Consider the following 23059-nt stretch of genomic DNA (forward strand, 5'->3'; position numbering starts at 1 on the left):
AGAGTGTATTTTTAGTGTGTTTAGTGCATTTCCAAAAGCAGACACTTGATTTTGATGCTCTTTCTCTTCTTCCCTACTTGGGTGCTTTGTAAGCAGCCCCACACAGATCAGTAACTTGTGCTGTTCAGCATACAGAAAGATGTCAGGATCACATCCCCTGGACTTGTCTGAGAGCCCTGTTTCCCAAAGGGGAGCTGAATCTGTGTCTGTAGCATCTGTGGGTGTGAGAGAGCAGGGCAGGACCTGTAGGACACACTGCAATGGCTGAGGTCAAAGCAGCTGCCTGCCCCTCTAAGCCTGACCCTTCAGCTTCCTTTCTCCTGAAGTGGAGCAGCTGTGAAGGTTTACTGAAACTTTTAGTCCCTCTGCAGACCTCAGTTGGTTTAAAAACCTATAAACCTCATCATAGGTGTATAGAGTCTCAGATAAGCTGGCTTCTTTGTGGTGGTGGTGGTTTTGTTGTTAGTTGTGGGTTGGATTTTTTTGTTGTTGGTTTGGAGTTTTTTTTGTGGTGAGATCTTCAGCTTACCCAAGACTCAGGAAGAAAAAAAAAAAAGTGCAAACACTGTTTTGAAGGATGTTATATTTGAAAAATGATCTTGACAGATCTGAGTTTCCTTCCATGGTGGCCAGGAGCTTCCCTTTCTGGTGGTGAGCACTTTAATATGCCCAGGTGTGAAGTGGATATAAAAACTACGATTTCAGCCAGTCTAAACTGATTTAAACTTCACAGTGCTTCACAGCAAGAGCCATTTCTCAGGGCTCTTTCTTGGCAGAAGACTAAGCAGTAATTTAAAGCCATTTTAATCTGAAATGAGAATCTCTACATGGGGTTTGAATACACTTCAAGTGAAGTATGTATTTGCAACTTTTGTTGATCCCTCTTAATTTTCCAAGTGTCCCTGTAGAAACAAAGCATGTTTGTGAAGTGGCAAAATGCAGTGATAGCTCAGACTTATTGAGAGCCATAGGATGATAAAAGCAAAAGTACTAAAGGAGTGGTATATTTGGCATCACCCTGGGAAGTTGCTGATTAACCATTCTTTCCTACAAAAAATATAGACACTGATCAACATGACCTCCTGTCTTCCCTCCCCATGAACAGCTTGAAATTCTATCCTAAGAACAGAGTGTTTCTGGAGGAAAGATGTGTATTTTGTTGAAAGAATAAATAAAAAAAATATAGAATTCTGTGCCCAGCTTCTGCCAAAAGCAGTTTTCTAGGATTGCTTTGACATTCATGTGATCACGCCAGAAGCTATTCTGTGGCAGCTGAGCTGCAGGGACTGACCACAGGTACTGAGCTGTCCCCAGTTGCAGAGTAAAATGTATTTGCTTAAACCATGTTGCTCACTTCAAATGAAAAGGTGCCCAAAGCAGCAGTTTAAGTAAGATTGTTTTACTTTGCAGTCAGGGCAGGCTATGAGCAAATACCCAAAGGGTGGTAACTCATAAATTTGGTAAAATCCTCGGAAGGGTTTAGTTTTGCTCTGTAAAGATTGTGCCTCTCTGCAGCCCCCTTTGATGAAGGATGTTCAGAACCTCATGATGGTGTTGAATGACAGGGCAAACTCTGGGAGTTACCTGGGAAATAAATATTTTTGCTTCTGAGCCCCCAGTTGAGCTACCTCCTCCTGTGCAATTTCTGTGCTATTGTTCAGAGGTATTCCCTCTTGGCCAGTTAGGAAAACTCATCACTGGAGTGTTATTTTAACTGAGTGTACACAAGTCTTCAGAAATTGCCAAGTCCCTTGCTGATTCAGGTGCTGTAGAGGAAAAAGACAAGCAGACCTGAAATGTCTTGGACCAGACTTTTTTAACAGCCCTGCATTGATTTATTTGCTCAGTGGTGAGCTATTTGCTAACTCCTGATGCTTCCAGCACTCCTGAATTTGCAGCAGCTTTGCTAGTTAGCTTCTCTTGCCAAAGTTACCTTCAAAATTCCTCAGAGAAACTCTGTTGTGGCTTGGTTTCAGAATGGATTCTGTTGTCCTTGTTGCAGAGAAGCTGTTTCAATTGGTATGCAGCACAGAAGAGGAGTGATGTGCATTAACTGGAAGAAGTGAGCAATTAAGTGAACTTTGGTTACAGAACTCAACAGATTTCTGCCTGGGTACAGGAGTGAGGGTTTAGGGTATTTCATTTGCATCTAAGCAGATCCAATTTCTACTTTGCTTTTAAAATGGTGTGGGCTTAGTGAATCCAAGTCTCCTTTTATTTTGTTTGTTTTCTGTATTTCACCATTGATATTGAATGTTGATGGTATGTAAACCATTCCCAGGCCAGGGAGACCCTGACAAATCAGAGAGACGGGGAATCATCAACTGCATGATTTTTAACAAGGGCACGTGCCAGATTCTGCACTTGGGATGGGGTTGTGTGTATAGACTGGGGAATGAAAATTTGAGGAGCAGCACTGTGGAAAGGGACCTGGGGGTCCTGATTGATGGCAAGTTGAACATGAGTGAGCAGTTCAACATGAGTGAGTCAGTCAACCAACTGACTCCAGTTGCCCGCTGTAAGAAAAAGGGAAGAGCCAGGGCTCTGAGGAGCTGCCTATGAGCAACATCAAGGAGGTGTGAAACTCTGGCGCTAAGGAGACAGCAATGTGAAACCTTTGCAATATAATGACAACAGAAGAATGGGATCCATGACCTCAGGAGATATTTTCTTTTCCATGGCTAACTTGAAATTTTGTGTAATATGAGGAAAATGCTCATGTTCACAAGGCACCAAGAGGCCCCATGTGCCCAGCCCTGGTGGGGTGCACAAGGGCTGCATGGAGCAAGGGATGAGCTCTGTCCTCCTTCCCCAGATGTGCTGCCTGTCCCTGCAGCTCCAGCAGCAGCAGAGCTGCCATGGGGATGCTGGTGCCCAGGGCTGTGTGCTCTGCTCCTGCCCAGGAACAGATGCCTGCAGCTTCCAGAGCTGTCAGTCATGCACCCTTCACGAGCACTAAAATTCAAATCAGCTTATATCAAGGGGAATTACATGCCAGCACTGCTTGTCTGATCAAGAGCTTCACCTTGTGCTCTTGAGGGATGTGTCTTGTAATTTACTTCAGACTGAGGGATAACTGATTTTTTTCTTTCTTATCTTCTTTAGTGCAAGCTGGCAACCAACTCCAGAGCCCTCTTTCCCCCACTGCCTCTCCCCTGCCTGTTCCCTTCACTGGCAGCCTGCAGATTTCTGCTGGGCTTTGATCAAGTTTTGCAGCTGGGACCTTCCTTTCTTCACTTTCTTTTGTCCCATGTGCTGCCAGTTCTGGTTTCCTCACACCATCCTGTGTCCCTGGGCTGCACCCACTTTGCCCCTGGCTGCCTCTGGTTCTTGAGCTGATGCATCCAAACAGCCCCAGGTCTGCCTGGGGAAAGAGTGATGGAATTCACTGTGTACCCCAGGACTGGCCTCTGCCTTTATCCAGGCACCTGCCCTGCCTGGGTTGGAGATGGATTTTAGAGAAGAAGCAAAGCAGGATGCAGTGACCATCTTTGGTGCTCTGTGAGCACCATGGGCAAGACAGGTCACTGAGATTTTTTTCCTTTTTTTTTCTGGAGTTGAGGTAACTTGAGATTTTTGTGTCATATATTCAGCTAAAATTCACCTGATTACAGTGCAAAGGAGCATTGGGGTCTGTGACACAATCCTGCCTCCTGATATCAGATAAATCAGATTTCTTCTGTCACCTCTGCCCCCAGCCTGGTGCATGCATGGACAAATTCCCCTAGGTGAACTGGGCAGGGTTTTTGGGCCACTTTGCAGAGTGCCCCTCTCCTGCCCTCTTCCCCAGCTCAGCAGGACAGGCCAGCTTTGCTGTGAAGCCAGTGGAGCAGCTTTTTTGGAAAAAAAGAAAAACAAAGTATTGCTGCACAATGCTTCCATGAGGAAATGCCTAAGTTTCAAGCTCAGCCCATACAGTGATGTGCTGCTGGCAGAATGTTGCTCAGGGAACAGACAAGCTTTGGGAGCAGAGATCCTCGGTGGATGAGAGGCTGAAGTGTTGTCTCCAACTTGACAGTGTGGTACCTTCATCCCTCTTCTCTCTCAGCACCTGCAAGGAAGAGAAAGGCAACAAAACTTTCACACCATGGCTCACATCTTCCTTGTTTTAGTGTTGGACTCAAGCTGAGGGAGAAGGGAATTTGGAATAAAGGTGTTGTGTTAATTGCCTGCTGGGACAAAGGCTCTTACCTAGAACCAGACATGGTGAGGTCTGTAACAGTATTTCACCTTTCTCTGCACAGTCCAGATGGAGACTATAAGGAGAGGGGCCAGCATCAAAACAACCCTGGTCAGACACTGCATCACATCTGGGACAGGCAGCTGGAAGCACAAGGTATTTCTTCCCTAAGGCAGAGTCCCTCAAAGAAGTTTCAGGTGTGCAGAATCCAAACATCATCCCAATTATCTCCTAGCAGTGATGAGGAGAGGCCCTCAGCCCTGCTGCACAGACAGGGCAGTGGAGGGGAGCTGGGAGGTGCTTTGCAGGCAGAACCTGAGCCAGGTCCCCCATACCAAGCGTCCTGGCTCTGGGCAATTTTTCTCTTTGATATGTCAAGAAAAGAACCCAGTTTCAGTGCCAAGCCTTGGGCAATCCCTTGCTGGTTCAGAATATTACAAGCATAGCTGCAAATTTACCAAGAAGTTTTTAAAGTCCCTGCTTTCCCTCTGGAATCAGCCCAGCAAAAGCCATGTCTAGGTGAGATGCTTCATCCCTTTCTTGAATTTTTTTCATCTAATACCCTTGTCAAATACTTGCAGGCAGCTGCAGCTCAAATCATCCTGTGCTTTTCTTGAGATTGCTTTGCCTGATACCATGGTGAGCATTCATATCAAGTGAGCGCATGATAGATGCTTAGATTTATGCTTTATGTTGTGATCTGGGGGTATAAATGTATTTAAGTGACTTATTCAGCTTAAAACCCAGCACAGTTTGCTGCTCTCTCATCAGCATTACAGGCAGAGAGGGATAAAATAGCAGTGGTAATTGTGGCAATGGAATGTCACTGACAAACCATATGAGCACAAACCCCACTTTAGAGACAGATGGAGTACAACTCCTCTGTAATTTCTCTAGAATTATTTTTAGAGTGGGAGAGACTGAAAGCCCCTTGGGGAGAAGGGCATCATGGAAGGTGAGAAGGGCTGAGGCCGTAAGAAAACATCAGGATTTTGATAAGTTTATTGCTTATTTAAAGAAAAAAAAAAAAAAGGAGTTAGAGAAGAAACCAAAAAGTAGAAGACCTGTCAATCCTAGAAACATGAGCCATTTTCCAGGGAAACTGCTCCCAGAACTAGAGCAGGGTTTAGTGGGTGCAGTGGTGATTAATGGAGCTGTCTGCATCACGGGATTGTAACCACAGCTCAGGGCTGTGCATCAATCACTGTGGAGCATTTATGGTCCTTTTATGCCACCCCCCTCCTTTAAACCTAATTTACTGTGCAGATCAGTTGCCAAAGCCCCTTTGGTCCCACCTTGCCAGGCTTTCCTGCTTTGCTTGCAGAGCTCAGGGGTGGCAGAAGCTGCCTCTCCTCTGCAAGGACTACATGCTGGTGTGGCTGCCACAGGGGCCTGGGCTGTCTCAGGAATGCCTTCAGCAGCTCTGCTGCTCCTTCCTCATGGCTGATGCTTCCTCCAGGGCTGAGTGAGCTTTTCTGCTGGGAATTCTGGGGAAGGGTGTCCTTGCCGCAATGGGTGTGAGCTGCCCTGCTCCCCTGTGATGGAAGATCTCTGTGCTGGGTGGGTGCACATTAGTCTTCTTGCTCCACAGAAGCACTAAAAACATAAACCATGTGTTTGTGCTGACCCAGGGCCAGAGCTCTGTACTGAAGGGTTTGAATTATTCCTTGGTGAGTTTGGGATGTTGTTCTCCAAGCCAAGCCTGTTTCCTCGGATGGTGAGCACCATGTGGGAGGAGTTCCTAGGTTTTGGTGGGGAGTTTTTTGAAGGCCCAGTTTGTTTCCAGGAGGGAATGCATGGAGCCCGGCTGTGCAGAAGTAACAATGCCCCCTCCAAAAGGTGTCAGTTGGGGAAATTAAAATAAGGAATGAGAAGGAAAGGTGCAGTGAGTCTTTCTGGCACAGGGACTGAGCATGAGGGAGCAAACATTTTTGCAGTGTATATGTGCTAGCTTTTGACAACTGGATGACATTTTGGCTTGCTTGGTGGGCAGGGGATAGAGAGAGACTAATGAAGAACTGGAATAATTTGGGATGCAAAGCTGGAGACTCCTGGGAGACACAAGAGGAACATATGCATAATCTTAACATCTTTCTTTGTCTCAGATCCCCAAGTCTCCTTTCTGGGAACTTCACAAACTCTTCCTCTGAATACTGCTGTAACAACACCCTCCTCTCCCTCCCCTCTTTGTGCTTCCCTGGTGCAGCAGCTTTGGGTTTTTTAAGCAGCTTTCCTCCTCTGCTTCCTTGCTGCTTGTCCAGTTCTGCTGGAGAGGAGGCAGGGCTGTGCCTGTGACACAGCCTGGTGCTGTTTTTACCCAACCGTGTGCGTGTGAGCTGTGTGGAGCCACGGTCAGCTCTGCCTTGGTCTGTGGGGCCTGCTGGGGCTCTTGGCTGCTCCTGCTCCTTTCTCGAGCCCCTCGTGGTGGTGCTGGAAGGGTTCTGCCAGTGAGGGATGTCCTGGTCACCATTTCACCAGGTCCTGAGCAGCTCAGCTGGAGCCACGAGGGCTGACCTTGGCTGCTGGGGGCTACTGCCATTGCTGGGTGGGCACCTGGTGTAGTGTGATTGCTCCTGATTTACCCCTTATGTAAGCTTATGTAAGGCTGTGCTTGGTAAAGCCAGCCTTAGGCGGGGAGGGCTCTGTGCCTGTACCTGTGCAAGAGCTGGATTTGATGGCAGTGTTGGCAGCAGCATGTTCTGGGGACAGGTGGTGGCAGGGGGAGCCCTGGGATGCTCACATGTCTTGGGCTGGTGCCTGCAAGCCCAGAGCCTGCAGCCCTGCCGAGGCACTGCCAGAGTCTGCCCATCTCTGCTTAGCCCAGTTTGGTTTCCAGTACAAAACCGTGTTCCTTATTTATGGTGCAATGTGAGAGTGTAATGATTGCATTCCATGTGGGAAAATTAAGTAGGGATCTTTGTTGGGGGAGAAGAAGGGGTAATGAAGTGCACAGCAGGTTTAGTGCAGTGTGGAGATTGGAGCATCTTTTTTTTGTGCTGGGGCTGCAGTCTTATCCCATGTGTGAGATGCGGGCCAAGTGTTCAGCGAAGAGCAGCCTGGCCTGCAAGGACCTCATAGTCTCAGAGATTTAAGATGATGCTCAGGAGAGCATGCACTAGGGAGAGTGAACTGATCATGGGCAGTGACTGAGCCACCAGGACAGACTTTCCCTGGGCTCAGGCAAGTCTGAAGTGCCCAGATGGGCTCTAAAGACTCTGCTTTAAGAGTTGGGTGAGAAGAGGATCATTGCCCTTCCCTGTGAGAGCACCAGGGGCTGGTGAGGGCTCTGGCTTATGGGATTTCTGTGGAGAGCACCTCCATCCACATGGCCTCTGTGCCAGGAGGCCCCTCTGCTGCTGTAAAGGAGCTGTGTGGGAGATGGGACTTTGGATGCTGGAGCCTCCTCCTGGATCTGCTCTGTCATCCTGGGGCAGATTCACTGCAGGTAGGATTGAGTTTGCCTTTTTGCACCTCTTGTCTTTCTTACTGTTACACCAATGCTGTGATCCTCTCCTAGAGTGTTCTCTCCCCATCCTTCATTCCAAGTGGCACTACATGTGCCAGATGTTATGGTATGGGGAAATAGCAGAGGCGATGATTCTTGAAGTGAGCAGCATCACATTTTTATCATTAGGGAAAGGACATCAGTGAGTCCTGAACTCTCTCACATGAGAGCGGCCAGGCCAGGCTCTCCCCTGGTTCTGGAGTGCCTCTTTCCCTGATTCTTGCCTGGGGATCAGTGGTGACAACAGGAGACTTCAAGGCACCCAGGGCCACATTACCCTTGGGTGAGAAATGACTGCAGCATGTTGCTGCTGACAGAATTTCTCCTCCCTGACTGCTCAGGCAGGGGCAAAACACGCTTTTATTCTGAATGTCACTTTTCTTAATTTAACCAAAAGTGTGTTAAGAATGCAAGGATAACAGTACAGATATGCCAACAGGCTGCTCCTCAACAATACTGTGTGTTCAGGATGGGAAAGCTCTGATCTACAAAGCTGAAGATGTATTTTCCCATCCTCTGCCTAATTTTTATTTTATGTTGTTGCATTTTTGAAATTATCCCCTCTGGGGATATTATTTTTCTTTAATATCTAAATCATTTTTAAAGTCAAAGTCATCACTGTTTTGGAACTATGAGTAGTTTTTATTTTTATTATTTTATTTAATACAGCAGTCATAAGCAATTTTAAAGCACTGCTTTTCTGTACAAAATGATCTTCCCTTATGGTTTGATGTTGATGCTGCAGTCTGATTTATTGAGGAGGGCTGTAGCAAATGACATAAATACTTAGAAGATGATTGTGTTGGTGATGAACCCATGCACAGCACATATTTAAAAGACAGGATGCCTCACAATGTGTGCTGCCAAGATTCCCTGGAGTACTCAGCACATAGGGGTAACTGCATCAGCCTTGGGCTTGTGACCTTCCACTCTGGATCTGGGTGCTTGACACAAGCTCAGCCTGGCACCAGTTGTAAAGCAGATGGCAAAAGTGTTTGGATCCTGTCTACTGAGACAGATCCCAGTGGGCTGTGTGGGTTCTGTGAGGGTGGCTCAGGCCCAGATGTGGAGAGTTTAGTGAAAGAGAGGGGAAGGGCAGAGCTGTGGGAGCCTGGAGGAGCAGCAATGGGGTGCCAGGGCCTGCAGCACGAGCAGCTCTGCATGCACAGAGGGGTCCTGGCCTTGGGCCCCCACCTCCTCCTCTATTGCTTCCTCTGCCTCCCTTGCAGACACCACCCCAACGAAGGTTTTGGTGGGCTGAGCTGCTGCATTGCCATTAACATGTGATTTGTGGGGAGATAAGTGGGGCTGGCAGCAGTGATTATCTGTTCTGAAAGTGAACACAAATTTTTAGCCAATAATGTGATTGCTGTACTTCTATGCAGTGTAAGTTGCTGTGGAAGCCCTGCTTCCAGGGGCTGCATGCACCCCTCTGCTCTCCCTGTAAGGGTAGGGAGGCTGGTTTTGTTTCTTCCCTTTGGAGCAGGACTCACACTCTTGTTTTCTGGTTCTTTTATCCTTAATATCCACCAAAATGTATTGTGTGGAAGCTGCAGGTTTGAGGGGAAGAGAGAAAAGGAGATGGTGTGAGGTGGGGGAGGAGAGGGCAGAGGGTGTAAGAGCAGCAGGGAAAGAGATGAGATGAAGAGGTGTTTAAGCAGTAGGAAATGGCTTTGTGCCTTTGTGGTGTGGCTGCAGAGTGCTGCTGTAAGGGGCTGAATTTCACTGGCCCCCACAAGGTAGGGCTGGCTCAGCCCTGTGGCTGGGGGCTGGTTGTGCACCAGCTCTTCAGGATTTCTTGTGTCAGGTGCCCCTGGCCAGGGGTGGACTTGGAGGTCCATTCCTACTGGAGTTGTTTCTTGGGGGGTTTCTGGAAGCCTCTCTCAAGCTGAAAGTTTTTTATTGCTTTTTTTTCCCCTACTGGTGGATGAAATGCAGACTGGTGGTGGATGTGACAGTGACGGGTTTGTTTGAAGTTTGCATTAAACCTCTTTGGTCTGGAATTCAAACCTGCAGCCTCCTCTCTGGCCTCTCCCCTTCCAAGCTCAACAGCTCAGAGCAGGGCAAACTGCACTGAGGGAGATTAGAAAAGTTTGAGAGGTTGCACTCAGTTCAGCATCTCCATTCTTGAATTCCTGCTGCTCCAGCATCCCCAGAGAGCCCCAGGGCAGGGAAGGAGTGACCTCTTCCAAGAACTGCAGTCCTGCAGCTTTGCCGGCTCTCCCCTCTCATAAGCGAGATGAACACCCAGGCACTGCACTGAATATCCTTGGGGCTTTGTCTGTCTCAGCCCTGTCTCCTTCAGCTTCTCTGTGTGATGAATTTAGCAGAGTTAACCTCCCCTGCCTCTGCGCCAACCCTGTGCATCCCTTGAATGGAATATCTGTGCAAGGAATTGGACATGATGCTGACATAACCCTGGGAAAAAGCTGTTTTATAGCTAAAGGTCACATTAAAAAAAATAAAATTATGAATGTATTGAGGGCTTCTCCACTGGAAAATGAATTTGCATAGGGCAGTAATGGACACTTTTACTGTCTTTGTAGAGGATTTTTGTTGTAATTTTTCAGACTCCTACACTGTGACGAGGGGCAGCACTGTTAAAACAGAAGGATGAATCCTTGGCTGTCTCCCTGTGAGGTACTTGAGGTTCAGTACAAACTGTCTAAGTAATGGGATACCTCACGCAGCTGCTTCATTTTCCTGACTCCCAATGAGTTGAGACAGCAAATACCTCACCAGCCGTGGAGGCTGTGGCAGACTCATGCAACACATCTAAGGGTGATTAATCCTGAGAAAAAGCCTGGCCATTTATCTAGCTCAGCTTCCATTGCTGTACTGGGTTGTCTGGGCTGTGCAAGGTGTAGAGCAAAGGAGCTGCAGGCAGGGCAGGATGCTGGTGCTGGTGTCAGCTCCTCTCTGCAGACTGGCACTGGTGTCACCTCCAGAGCAGAAGGTGCTGGCCAAGGAGCAGGGAGTGAGGGTGCTGCAGTGTGAGGGGTGGGCAACCTGCCCAGTGTGCTGCCTGAGACAGAAAATGTCAAGGAGCTGGGGTGAATGGTGGGGAGCAGCCTTGTACCACCCATGGGGGAGCTCTTCTCCATCCATCCTCTAGCACAGTGCCAAGGTGTGCCAGCACATCACTGTGCAGTTCCTCCAAATTGTCTGATCCAGCTCAAGGGGATTATTTAGCCCTATCAGACTGAAGTAAAACCTGTAGTGCTCTGTTGTTTTCTTCTTCTCCTTCTCCTAGTCTGGTGCAGCTGGGCTGTCCTTTCTCATGTCCTGCCCTGCATGCCCACTTGGAAGCATGATTTGGATAGAGGGGATGGACAGTGCTTTGTAAACAAAGCCCCCTGAGCCCAGGAAGATCATCAGCTTTATCCTGAGGCTGCTGTGCACAGTTTGGGTGCACTGGTCACTGCAGCCATGGCAGGATCCTTCTTTGCCCAATGTGGTAAAAGGTTGCAACACAGGAGATGCTCAGTCCCTTGCTGAGGCTGCTGTGGAGATGGCACATCCTGGAGAATGGCTTGTGGAAGGCTGCAGGAGCACCCTGAAACCAGGGCTGCAGCAGGACTGAGAGACACTCAGGCATGACTTGTGCTGTCGCCAGGTGCTCCAGGCTTTTCTCCCCTCTGCACCATGCACAAACAGGGGGGACTGATGCAGATCTGCCTTTTCCCAGGCTCAGGGCAGGTGCTGATCCCTCTGCTCCAGCAGGGTCAGTGCCTGAGCTGCCCTTTTTGGTGTTCAAGGGGCTCATCCTGGGCATGAGCTGTGGTTGTGGCAGGCTGAGGCAGGGCTGTGTGCTAGGAGGGAAAATTGCTGCTTCCTGGACAGCTGCTGCTCTTCCCTCAATGTCTGGGTCAGAGGCTGCTCCCTGTGTGGTGCCAGGGATGTGCCCTCAGTCCTGCCCTGTGCCCAGCCCCAAGTGCTCAGAGGATGTGACTCTGTGTGCCCTGCTGGGGGGAGAGCTCTGAGAGGGACCCAGCTCTCCTGGCTTTATTCTCCAATGTGCCCTGGAGAGAGCTGCTGATGGATTAAGACTGAGCTGCTAAAGCAAATACTTCTCCAGGACCTTGCCCTTTACTTTGATTTGCTCTGCCTGAAAAGTCTGTCTGGGTAGAGGCTACTTGGGCTCCTATTTTGATCTATTGTGCCAATTCCTCTGCTGATAATTGTTGTTTCTGTGATTTGAGTACACAGAGAAAGCAGAACCACTCCTCTGCTTCCTTCTGCAACCAAGTGAGAGCAGCAAAATGCCTCCATTTAATTGCTAGAGATTAGTTTATTCTGGGTGCTTGTGGGAGGCTTCTGAAGAGCCCCATACATGTTTGTGTGCTCTTAAAGACCAGGAAAGCTTAAAGGGGAATAAGAGCCAGGGAAAACAAGGCATGAAACAGAGCAACCTCAGAGGGGGGAAAATTCTGGAGACAAGGCTATGCCACTGGCTATGTGCTGGACTATGAAGAAGGACAAAGCGATGTTGTCCACAGACTGATACTGTTGTTCCATCACTGCTTTAGCTTGAAGATCCCACAGAAATAATTTGGGTGTTGACAGGAACTAATTGTGCTCTTTTTCTCAGCAGTCCACCTAATCTTTTCCATTGATGTTTCTTCAGCCTTTCCCCTTCCCTTTTAAAATTAAGGCTATTGTTTTTCCTGCTGGGGAGCTGCCACTAAAGGAAGCAACGTTGGAGGCATATAAACTTTTCTCAGTCACTTTCCAACTTAAAAATACTGACAGTCTTTATGAATGAAATAGAAAATTCAAAGAAATTTTGAATGCTATCACAGCTGGTTGGGAGTTTTCTAACTAAATGCATTTTGGCAGAATGTGTCAGCTTCTTGAAACTGAAACTCCTCAAGTGCTTATTTTAACAAAACTTGCAACAGCGAGGTGCTCCCAGCTCCGTGACAGAATTTCTGGCTAGAAGTGGGGGGGAAGGAGTAGGAGCAGCCAATGCCTTGGTGCTGTAGTGTTTGCTGCTCATGGGGGAGGTCCTGGCCAGACCAAGCTTTGGGACACGGAGTGTCCTGAGGAGCTGGCTTGGGGGTGGGAAGGGAATGTCCCCTTCAGCTGAGCCTCAGTGCTGTCTCATGCCTTGTCCTTCCCTACAGTGTCTGTGTGATGGTGCTCACAGGGGCTCTTGGATGAGGGAAGAGATGAGGATCTGACTCCATGGTTCAGAAGGCTTGATTTATTATTTTATGATATATATTACATTAAAACTATACTAAAAGAATAGAAGAAAGCTAGCCTTCTGAAGAAATCCTAAGAATAGAAAAGGAATAACAAAGATTTATGGCTCGGCTCTCTGTCTGAGCCAGCTGCCTGTGATTGGCCATTAATTACAAACATCCTACATGGGCCAATCACATATCCACCTGTTGAATTCCACAGCAGCAGATAACCATTGTTTACATTTTGTTCCTGAGGCCTCTCAGCTTCAGGAAAAAAAAATCCTAAAGAAAGGATTTTTCATAAAAGTTGTCTGTGACACATCTGCAGCTTTGTACTGTGATATAATGCTGCAGTGGGATGCACAAGCTCCTGGAGGCCCCATGGATCTCATGGGGCAGCAATCTTGCAGGGGTCACATGAAGCTGTTTCACAACATGCCAAATCTGTGAAAGAAAGATTTTTAAATTTTTGATATATATTTTTAAGGCCAAACTACTTTGTCTCATGAAAGAGAAATGAAAATGAGGCAGGGGGCAGCTACAGAGAAGATGCACCAGAAAGGCTGCTCTTTCATTTGGGGTTAAAAGCAGATTTTTGTGCATTTCAGGCTATAAGCCCTGATAAGTGCAGCTCTAGGCAGTCTGGAGCTCTGTGACAAGCACTAATTTTGAGAGATTGTTCCTTGCTGATGGACAATTACACACCAATCACAGCAGGAATCTGAGCATGGCTAATGTAAATGGCCTGGCATTTTGCTATTTGGGAAGTAATGCTTTTTGATTTGTTAATGTTATATAGCTTTTACCCAGTACAATGAAAGTTCAAATGTTCTCCACATGTTTCATTATTTCTCAGATTTACTCAGTAAAAGCAGGAATGAAATACATAGGCACTGACATTGTTTACAGTTACAGAAAATTGCCATTTTACTGCAGGTAGCCACTCCTGTGCATGCCACCTGTAGGACTTGGAAGAAGGCAGGCTCTGGTCTGGGGATTGTTCCTGATGGGCTTTTATTTGTTAAATCCTTGCGTTACTGAGTCCCACAAACCAACAGGACCTGCTGGTGGCCTAAGGGATCTGCACCTCAAACAGGAAGCTCCGTGAACATGGTGTCCTTGGGCCTGTGAATGTGTGATCATCACATGGAAGCTGTAGGGTAGGTGGTAGAAAGACAAAATAATATCTGAAACAAATTTTTTTCCTCTGCTAATACTGTAGCAATGAGAGGTTCTGGACAGAGGTCGAACTGAGCTGTTTGGTGTCTGTCTGTCAGAGCTGAGAACACTTTTGACATTCAGATGTTGCTCTGAGTGTGCATAGTGCCACTTCTCTCTCAGCAGCACTGCCCAAAGGTCAGTGCCATCTGCCACAAGTGCAAAACCTCACACAGCTGATGATGCCATGGCTCGGTGCTGTGAATTCCACTAAAAAGATCTCATTGATACTTGGGAGGTATGGAGCTTGGAAATCTGCCTGGAAATTGACCCCCCTTCTCTCCCACTCTCAGGGATTTTGCATTTGGATCAAATATCTGAAAGTGTGGTGTGAGTGCTCCAGGGTCTGCTCAAGGAAATGATGATACCCAGAGGTGTCTCACTGCAGAATTGTCTCAGACACCCCTGGTGACAGGTGCAGCAGAAATGCTGAGGGTTCCTGGGGTGGCTGCTGTTGCACTGTGCAATGGACTGGATCCAGCATCACCATCCATGATTAACTGGGCTGGCCAATAAATCCTTGGCTAGTATGAAGCATTGAACTTCATGGGAATTTCACTTCTTGTGACAAAGAATCCACTCATGAGCATCCAAATTCATCTGAGAGCAGCCTTGTTAGTAGCACCTAGATACTACAGTAATTGGTGAGCTATAAATAACAAAGGCAGACATAATATTAAACAGGCTGTGTCATCAATTAGCTAATGACAGAAGCATAGAAACATTGGATAAAAATAACCTGTAACAGCACAATACTTTCTTCTTACCCCCCTCCTACTCTCCCTCCTCCAGGAATGAGCAGCTCTGGGACACCTCATTTTTTAATATTAATAATTTAGGAGCTGTAACGTTCTGCAACGAGCAGTGTCTGATCTGCAAAACATTCACTTTTTCAGATTGATTTACACCTCCAATCACTTGCAAGAAGTAAAGATGGTAAAAGCAGTGGGATTTGATGCATGGGATTGTTTCAGGTCATGTAGTGGAGCCTGTGGCACAGCTTCTGAATGGAATTAGTTTAGTTCAGTGGCACTTATGTGATAGCAATAGCTGCCCATTGTTTCTCAGTGTGACAAACAAAGAGCACACACAGACACAAGGCATGGAGAGGGACCCCAAAAACTTCACTTCTGGGCTTAGATTTGCAGCTGTCAATCAGCTGTCAACCAATGCATCTCAGATCAATAAAACCTGCCCTTACCCTGATGGAGACAGCATGGTGTCAGAGTCTGTGTCGTGCTTTCATTGCACAGCAGAGCCCTGATCCTGCATGGTGCTACAAGTGGGTAAATGCTGTCATGGATGGGGAATTCTGGCTCCCTGTGGACCACTGTGTAGCTCCTGTGTTTCTCCTTGTTCTGCTCTGGGCAGAGAACAAGGCTGTGTTCCCACATCAGCCTTGAGCAGCCTTGTGGCATTTTCCTGGCCCATAGGAATGCAGGGGGATTGAGAGGACTGAGCTGCCCATCCCTAAGGAGCAGAGCCCCTTTCCCTCTGGATGTGTCTGCTGTAGATGAGCAGAAGCTTTGTGGGGCAGGGATCTCGGCAGCTGCATGGCTCTGGTGAGGGCAGAGAGCAGATTTCCTCCAGCACTTCTTTCAAAAGTGCCAAGCTTAAATGATTGTGGAGGAGGATGCAAACAAGGTGGGGCGCAGGCAGACTGGCCCACAGTGTGAGCTTGTAGACCCTGTCCTTGAAGTTTATCAGCCCAAGAGAACCCCTTAGCAAATTTCCAGGAAATAAAACAGAAGCACAGAAAGCTCTCCTGGGCCCCTGTCCCAGTTGTTAACACCCTTATCAAGCTTTTTCCTTTTGGCAAGGAGATGTTCTGTGTGCGTGAGGCTGTTCTGAGAGCTGGAGTCTGGGAGCCTTTTTCTCCCTTCTAAGTTTGTCTCCATGATTTAATAATTGCTCAAGATCATTTTCAAAAAGCAGCAAGACAAGTGATCCATGACTTTTTGTGGATTGTTAGGTGGGTGCGAAGCTGACTGAAGGCTGTGGGATCACTCCCTGCCTCTGGAAGCTGCTGCATGTCTGGGTCATGAGCTTGTCCTTGAGCTTCAAATGGAGCCCTGGGCTCAGCCTGGTCCCCAGGCAGGGAACACAGGTGGCTTTTAGGGCTGAATTTTGATGATGTTTTATCTGGGATGGTGTGTAGCACAAGAAAAAGTGGTTCCTGCTACTCTGCTCTGTCCCAGCTATTTTTGTTCTCTTTGCTTGGTAGGCCTTGCAGTGACAGTTTAAGATTTGGGCTGTGTGGGTTAAGCCCTGAAGCAAACTTTGTGAGACACTGGGGATGAGGACTCACAGGAAAACTTGCTGCTAATCTTTCCAGTTCCTTTTGTAGTCAGAGAGCAGCCATCTCCTCTGCAGGGTGATTCAGAGAGGCTAAATCCAGGTCTGCCTGTGAATCAGCCTCTGGGGCAGCTCACCCTGCAGCTGCCATCCCCACAGCAGCCCCAGGCTCTGCAGCAGGGCCAGGGCCTGCAGCACCCCTGGGAGCAGCAGGGCCAGGGTCAGGGCCTGCAGCACCCCTGGGAGCAGCAGGGGCTCCTGGAGCTCCAGCCCCATGGAGCTGGGCCAAGGCCATGGTTGGTGCCATGTGCTGGGGCTGTGGCAGTGAACCCTGAGTGGGGAATGGTGTGCACTGACTCCATGATTGCAGAAAGCTGAACAAATGCTTCATTAAGCTATACTGTATTACACTATGCTACTCTGCCCTACTGCTACACTAGATTACTAAGGAAAAACCCATCACCCTTGCCAGGCAGTCCAACACACACACACACGTGGATCCAATTGGTCAATGAATCCAAACACCAACACCAGAGCCCAGTTAAGAAACTCCCTTTGGTAAACAATCTCCATAACACATTCCACATGTGCACAACAACAGGAGCAACAAATACAGATAAGAATTGTTTATCATTCCCTTCTCTGAGCTCTCACAGCCTTCCCCAGGAAAATGCCTGGGAAAGTTGTGCCTGCTGCTCTCTGTGAAGAGAGCTGGGGCCTTGTGCTGGAGAGTCTGAGATTCCCCAGGAGAATTGTGATTTGGGGAACCTCCTGACAATGCTGCTTCACATCAGGGAGTCAGGTCAGGAGAGCCCTGCACAGCCAGAAGCTCTGCCTGCACAGCCCTGAGCTGGGAGACTCAAGAGCCAAAGGTGGTGAGAAGGAGAAATGCTGAAACTGAGCTTGAGCAGAGGAAAGAGCCATGATGCAGCTTTTTTCTCCACTGAATGGTTTTTAACATTTCCTGCTGTTTTTTAACAAAGTTAAATCTAGTTTGTTTCTATCTAAAAAAAAAAAAAAAAAAGCATAGTAAAAGTTGAGATTCAAACATTTTGACTTTTACAGCTTTTTCAGGTTCATTTCCTGTCTTTTTCATCACCTTGTTTTCTCTCTTGCGAGTTGTGGAGATTAAGATAGGGGATAATGGGGATATCTTGAAATACCTCAGTATTTGAAAATGGAAAGAAAATAATTTTTGTTTTTTGTTTGCTGGCGTCTTTGGGAACTTCTTTAGGAAAAAACCAAACAGCCAACTCAAAACAACTTTCAAATATTGCACAGCAAATGCTCTATTTCTTCTTTTCCCTTGGCTAAAACACCTGTGTGCAAGAAGCAATGCCCTTGTCTCATTGTGGGCACCTTGAGCCTCATTGATGGGCAGGGTCGAAAAGCTTTTAAGGGAAGGCTCTGGCTCCCTTGTGCTGCTGGAATAGCCAGACCTACAGCAAATCAAACCAGCACAGGGCAAACCAGGGTGCACAGGTGTGAGCAAAGAGCAGTGGTGGGCACAGATAGTGAGGGTGAGGGGATGGAGCTGGGAAGGAAGGGAGGGAAGGTGCCAGCTCCTGCCAGGGCTGCTTGGAGCAGTGGGAGCTGCAGCTCCCAGGATGGGAGGCGGGGACTCCTCTCCCTGCTCCTTCCTCCTTCCCACCTCTGGCTTTTGTGAAGCTGCAGAAATTGCGAGCGGGGGTGATTATTTAGCATGTCACTGCTGAACATGGGAGGCTTTGTGGTAATTAGCTTACTGCTAATTAGGAGTATCTTTGGGTGTTTCTTTGCAGGAAGGCACTGATCCATTTATAACAAGTCATCACTTGTGAAGCAATTATCTGAAATACATTTTCCCCTTTTTATATAAAGAATTATCTTCCTTTTTTCCTTTAGTTTTTTATATCAAAACATGTTGAATATCCCTGTCAAGGATGATAGGTCTTTGTAATTTAAATGTTGCGAACATATCTTGTGAAATGTCTCAAAAAGTAATTTTATTAGTTAAAAAAATACCAACCAAAACCCCAAAGCCAGAAAAAACCCACAACATAAAAGCAAGCATGACTAACTCCTCAGAGCAGAAAAGGCACATTTATTTTTCTAAAACTGTGAGAAACTTTTGAAATTCAAAGACCTCTGTGTGCACACATTTCCATGTAAAATGCCACAACATCTGTGGTGTTTTGCCTTGTGCTTTCTCACCATTGAATCCATGGCCAACTGCATGTACAGGTGATGGAGGTGACACTGGTCTCTTCCTTGCTGTGTATGAGGAGATGCTCTGGAGAGAAACCTGTGACCAGGTGCCCAGCTCGTTTCATGCTATGAATATTGTGCTGTTAAACTGCAGATGTTTTATATTTAGCCAAAATATTGAAATAGAACTGGTCTCAAAGCTATTTCACATAGAGGGAGTAAAAATCACTTAAGTGAACTCTTACAGTGGAGCAAAAAGCAATGGTTGAACCAGAACAGATTTTAAGCAACAGATTCATGGTAGTGCAGCAAACTGCTCTGAGATGTGTGAACAGTGCCTGAGTGTTATTTATTCCCAGGTACTTTAGTTACAGGGCTGATGTCCAGCTCAGAGGTCTCCGTGGTGTGCAGGCACTGCTGCCTCCTGTCCTGCTGTGCTTCTCCAGCCCCACTGCTTCTTCCAGCACTGCAAACTGCTCACCATGAGTGGAGGGGAGGAAGCTAAATGCCATCTTGCTCTCCAAACCTTTATAACAGTACTGATGGCAAGTTTGGCTGAATAAATTAAAAGATGTAAGAGCTCAAAGGGGAGGAAATATTGTGTTTATTTTGAAAAATACACACCACTTGTTACAATGTTTTCATGTCTCATTGGGTTCTCTTAAATTTCCTTCCTAGAAACTGTATGATGTGCTACTCACTGCTCAAACTCAAAATGGGATTTTCATCATTGGTGCTATCTGTTTAAAACATGTTTGTCAGTAAATTCCTCCTATTTCTCCTTTTCTACCCACCCCTGGGTTTAAATAGCTCATAAACAACAATGAAATCAACAAAAATTGTTTTGTTATTCAAATGAGAGTTCTTTTTTCCACTGCAAATTCCTTTCTCCCCCAAACTGTGTTTTTTAACAATAACAACTGCCTAAAGCGCTCTGATTTTTCTTCATAGGCAATTGTTCTGGTCAAAAACAAACAAAATAGGCAGCCTATTAAGCTAGAGCTTCTTTTGCATACACCTGCAATAATTATTTAGTTGTGCATATCAAAATGAATAAGCTGTTGCACAACATAATTGGTTAATTTTAATTAGGCAGGAGCTCATCTTGCTGCTTTGATACAGGAAGCTCTTGCTTGTAGGCTGGGCAGTGATTAGAAATGGACAGGGGACTTCACAAATACAGGACAGGAACTGTGAGGCTGGGGAGGCTTTGCCATCTGTCCACTGATAACTTTTGGTACTTTCCCACTTGCTAACCCTGTGCCTGTTGCTAGAGACCCTGAGATGAACTCAGTCAAGGGCTGGCACTCATGTAATACAGTTTGCCTATGTCTGTGTCTATAACAAATATCTAGAAATCTTCCTGTACATTAAAATAATTAACTAAGCCTTACTGTGACTTAGTGAGATGCTATCAGCATAATTTGACAGATCATTGGAAAGTTCAAGTGATTTGACCAACACTGATTTGCTCTTGCACCAGACTTGGTGCAACCAGCTGTGAGATGGGGGGAATCCCTGCAGGCAGCACTGGGGGAGCAGGCAGAAGGACTGGCTGCTCTGCAATGGTGCTTTGAGGGATGGGACACAGCACAGAGCTGGTGTTCCCAAAGGGAAAGCCCTACTGATGCTCTGTAACCTGCTTGGGCCCATGGTTTTCATCAGAAGCTAGGGTGTGGCACCAGGTGGCATGAGAGGGGTCCTCAGGTGGCAATTGCTGGTGGAAAAGGTGGGGAATGCACAACCTCCATAGGGAGGCTTTGTGCCACAGTCACAGCCAGTGGAGACAGAATGGGTTTCAGGGCAGCCAGTAACCCAAGCAGGGCATCAGTCACTATTGTCCAAAAGTTCTGAGAGTTTAAAGGGCTCTGTGGATGAGGAAATGCTTTCCCTTTCCTTTACCATGTGGCTTTTCACGTGGCTGCCCCAGCCCTGAAGGAAGGGCTCCCCTGAGCTCTCTCTGACCTGACACATGAAAAATCCCCCAGTCTGAGCAAATGCAGCCACAAAATGGGCTCCAAACTCCTCAGGCTGAATTTCTATGAATTGGACTTAGAAAAACTGTAAAGAATCTTCCTTTGGGACTATGGCATAGGCAGGAGAGCTGGCAGGTGGAAACACAACCGTGGGATGGGAACCTTTTTAATCAGCGTGTCTGCCCGCATCTTTCTCCTCTGTATCTCCTGCAACCACTCTAATTGATTTCTTGGCAGTGGAAATCCTTTGAACTCAAATTCTTAACAAGCCAAAGAAGAGCACAGAATCAGTTTAGTGCTCTTAATTAATCAAGCTCTTGTTGGGGTTGCTCTGTCCAGCAATGATCAGATCTGGCCATGAAAGCAGCACTATTACCAGGTGTGGGGTGGGGGGAGCCCAACCCCAGACAGAGCTGAGGCAGCTGCTGGAAAGGCAACAATACTGAAACAGACAGTGAAATTGGTGCCTCTAGCTCACTGTGTTTGGCAGTGAAGAGCTTCCCTTCACAGACTTGCTTTCCTGGGACAGAGCTGTGTGATGCTGTTAGCTGCTGTGTTGAGGTCAATCTTGGGGCAAGATTTTGGCTGCTGATGGACAGAGGAACAGGTGACCCCTTTGTACCTGTGTGGGAGGGTTGGAGGATTGGACTGAACAGATGCTGAGCAGGGAGAGATGAGGTAAGTGGCTCACTTTTCCATGCATTTAAACCCTTTTCTCTTCCCTTGCTCTGTTGGGGTTATTTTTGTTTCTCTTTTGTTTGTTTGTTCCAGAAGAAGAGGGCTCTCCTTTGCTCTCTGGACAAATGATTTCAGCTTCAGGACAAATGACACAAACCCAGGGGCTTTTAGGTGTCCTTTGCCAAGGCCTTGCAGAACAGTGTGAAGTGGGGACAGGCACATTCCAACAAAACACTGATTTCACCACTATAGTGACATTACTTCTGTCATTCTGTCCCCAGCCCCAATGCATGTTATGAACTGGGACACATGGAATTCCTTCTCCCTGGACCCAAAGAGCATATTGTAGTTAGAAAGAATGTGATGGCATTGCTGAAAGGATAGAGAAAGGGAAATCTTGCCCTGACTTGCCATATGATTTGTCTCAGCTGTGGAAAACAGGAGCAGCTCTTTCAGTTTGGGTTACTCAGAAAGAGGAAAGCCATGCCCTGGCTGGCAGTGGCAGTGGTGTCAAGGAGGGGCCTGGTTAATGAGAGAGGAGGATTTTTGATGACAACTCAGAAGGCAATGGCCAAGTCTTGTCATCTTTTGTGTGCTGGGTATTAAAGGCACAGGCAGGAGTGGGGCAGGTTGTGAGGAGGGTGAACAAAGTTCCAGTCAGGTGTTGTTGCATCAGCTGCTCTTGGATGTGCACTGCAGAGTTTGGGAAGCAAGAACTGGGAGAGGAAACTGAAATTCCCATTGTGCATGCTGACCTCAGAGCAGAAGTGTCTGCACACAGTGCTTTGAGATTTCTCCACTGATGTTCAGCACAGGCCTGGGCCTTGTTATCACTCTCTTTGAGCTATTCTTTATAAAGTACCTTGATCTATTTAAGAGATAGGTATTAGCATGTTGTGGGTGTTTTTTTATGTCCTCTAATCTTCTAATTCTGACGTGGAAGAATTGAAGTGTAACGTGACAATTGGTGCTGCAGGAATTACTCTCATCCTGTATGAATTTACAGAAGTGAGTGTATCTGGATAGCTGAGCCCTGTGGGTTTCTCCAAGGGGAATTTTTAGGCTACCTGAGGTTTTCCCACTGCTCCTTTGTTGAAACCCCATGCTCACTACATGGATAATGCAGTGAAAGTTAATGAAGTGAAACTTTTCTTGTAATTTTGATTGTTGTGCTTACCTGTAAGGTTTGGCCTTTTTATTGTTGGTTTTTTTTTTTTGTTGGGGCTGGGGTGTTTAGGACTCCAAAAATCTGTTGTAAAGGAGTGTGACAGGAGACAGGCTCTGTCCTGGGAAAGCAGAGCTGGCTGGGAGGCATGAGGGATCACAAACAAATGATCCTTGGGCTTTGCTCCTGGGGCTTAGATGGATTTTGCAGTTTGCCATGGAGATATGGTTGTTTTCCCTCTACCTCAGCTGGTCCTACCACTGCTGCTGTTCCAGGAGCTGTCCTTATGTTTTCTTGCAGGGCTGGCTGCTCTCCCTAATTGTCACAGAAGGGAAATGTCACAGCCCCTGACTGCTGAAAGAAAAGGTCTCAGCTTGGGCAGTGGGGCTGTGTGGCCTGGGAAATGGAGCTCTCCAGCCTTATCCCCGCCAGCTGGCATCTTTTCCACTGCTCCTTTTCTCTGCAGTGCCACAAACCCATAAAGCACAGGCCTGTCCATTGTCCCACAGGCTCCAGTGCTTGGCATGGGCCCTCAGGCTGTAACCATGGCCTGGAGGGGCAGGAGGCTGTGAAACCACCTGGGCACTGAGGGGCTCTGATGGAGCTCTGAGCCCCAGTGCCAAATTCTTGTCCACTGCTTGGTGGCCCTCTAGACTGATCCTGGCA

The sequence above is a fragment of the Zonotrichia albicollis genome, chromosome 7 (genome assembly GCF_047830755.1).
Source record: "Zonotrichia albicollis isolate bZonAlb1 chromosome 7, bZonAlb1.hap1, whole genome shotgun sequence".
Lineage (NCBI taxonomy): Eukaryota > Metazoa > Chordata > Aves > Passeriformes > Passerellidae > Zonotrichia > Zonotrichia albicollis.